Below are 2,383 nucleotides of genomic sequence, written 5' to 3' on the forward strand. Positions count from 1 at the left end.
TTGCTGCAAGCCTGCTGACGACTTGTTGAAAAAAAGTTGTGGCTGCTTGAAGACGCGCAGCTTAGCAACTGAACACTTCCGGTGACGTCACACCTCAACTGACTTCTCGCTACAACTTGTATTCACATTTTTATTTCCATTAATTTTTTTTCTTGATTCTACTTTTTCACTGTTAATTTGTTAACAATATTATATGTATGTGTTGACTATATAATTTTATTTTCATAAAGGGAAATTGAAAAACAAAATAAAACATTGGCTTATTTTAATTTAATCTTAAAATGTAGAAAATAAAATAAAAACAAATTGTAGGTGTGGAAGGGCAATAACTACATCCAAAAATGGTTTGGTTTTATATTTAATTAAACACAAAATAAAATCCTGCAGTAAACAAGAACGGAAAACCAGACCAGATACCGGAGGTTGTATTTTCAAAGTAAAAGCGAGCATAAAAAGCCGAAGTGCTGACGTAAGAGAAAATGACGGAGGAGGAAATGACCCCGGAAGTAAATGGGGGGGGGGGGGGGGTTGTAGGGGGAAGAAATTTGGCGTGACAGTACCCATGTGCCCGCACAGAAATCAATTTAGACATGGAACAACAACGACTGAAATCTACGGAAATATCTACGCACATATCTAACAGAAATGGAAAAATGGACAAAACGGATAAATTAGATATTCCGAAACCGGAAGTATCCATTTTAAAGACAAGCTTGCGGACTAGCTTGTAAGAAAAATACGATATTTTTTTCACCTCCACTTTCATCAGATTTCCTAAGATATTAGTTTTTGTTTTGCCATGTCTAAAATAATCTATGTGTAGTAGTGCTCCAAATAAATTTTAACCGAAGTTAACTTTCCCCGCTTTTACTTTGAAAATATAATTTCCGGTGTCAGAATATGACAAATATTCGTTTCGGTCTGTTTTTGGGTTTCTGTTTATCTCGGGAGCGAAATTGTTGTTAAATTAAATATAAAAAGAGAATTGAACTATTTTTGGATGTTATTGTTCTTTCACATCCAAGAAATAGAATGTTCATTCATATGAATAAAATTCCCCAAACTCCAAATTACACAAGCCAGTTAACAAGTCCTAACTAAATATATAAACACAAATATAGATGATACATAAATATAAAACAAATAATAATGTTTTAACACAGGGATGTCAAACGTAAGGCCCGCAGGCCGGATCAGGCCCGCGAACAGTTTTTATCCGGCCCGCGGGATGAGTTTGCTAAGTATAAAAATGAGCTGAAATTTTTGAAGGAAAGAAACCGCTCTTCTAAAAGTGTCCACTAGATGTCGCAAGAGCAATTATTTGTATCTTTGTAGATGCAAAACAAATAAACCACATGATGTTAGTGCACCAGTCGAGGAAAATGAGCAAACTACATAAATAACATCCTGTAATTTGATTTTGATATCATTTTTTTTTCTTGATAGATGGAAAATGAACACCAATGAGTTAACTGATGAACATTAGCACATCATTTATCCAGAAAGTATAACTAACAACAAATAAAGATAGAATACAATTAACCGCAATATGGAAGTGTGAAAAAAACAACAACATTATGATTTGTACATTTTCAGAATGTGCTTGGTCTATTTTTAAACAAAGAAAACCATCTGAAGTTGTCTTTGTTTTTAAGTTATCATGCCATGTAGGGCTGCAACAACTAATCGATTAAATCAATTAAAATGGATTATAAAAATAGTTGGCGATTAATTTAGTCATCGATTCGTTGGATCTATGCTATGCGCATGCGCAGAGGCTACTTTTTAAAAAAAAAATTTATAAACCTTTATTCATAAACTGCAACATTTACAAACAGCTGAGAAACAATAATCAAAATAAGTATGGTGCCAGTGTGCTGTTTTTCCCCCCCCAATAAAATACTGGAAAGGATAGAAATGTAGTTTGTCTCTTTTATCCGATTATTAATATATTAATCGAAATAATAATCGACTGATTAATCGATTCTCAAATTAGTTGTTAGTTGCAGCCCTAATGCCGTTATTTTACCAGTCCGGCCCACTTGGGAGTGGATTATTCTCCATGTGGCACCCGGGCGGTATAGCTAGCTCGGTTGGTAGAGTGGCCGTGCCAGCAACTTGAGGGTTCCAGGTTCGATTCCCGCTTCTGCCATCCTGGTCACTGCCATTGTGTCCTTGGGCAAGACACTTTACCCACCTGCTCCCAGTGCCACCCACACTGGTTTAAAATCGTAACTTACATATTGGGCTTCCCAATGTAAATTGCTTTGAGTCAGTAGAGAAAAGTGCTATATAAATATAATTCACTTCACTTCATCTAAAATGAGTTTGACACCCCCTGTTTTGACAGCTGGTGTGGTTGCTGTTCAATGACAATACCTGT

The 2,383-nt window shown here is 35.6% G+C and overlaps 1 protein-coding gene across 1 annotated transcript in view; it reads right to left on the reverse strand.

The window, feature by feature from the left end:
* Positions 1-93, reverse strand: part of LOC133630859 (katanin p80 WD40 repeat-containing subunit B1-like) — a 23,159-nt gene extending 23,066 nt beyond the window's left edge. Inside the window, exon 1 of the mRNA XM_062022682.1 lies at positions 1-93. This exon is cut by the window's left edge and continues 47 nt beyond it. The gene's annotated coding sequence lies outside the window, so the exon portion shown is untranslated.
* Between the last annotated feature and the right edge of the window lie 2,290 nt (positions 94-2,383).

Source organism: Entelurus aequoreus, linkage group LG02 (assembly GCF_033978785.1).
Source record: "Entelurus aequoreus isolate RoL-2023_Sb linkage group LG02, RoL_Eaeq_v1.1, whole genome shotgun sequence".
NCBI lineage: Eukaryota > Metazoa > Chordata > Actinopteri > Syngnathiformes > Syngnathidae > Entelurus > Entelurus aequoreus.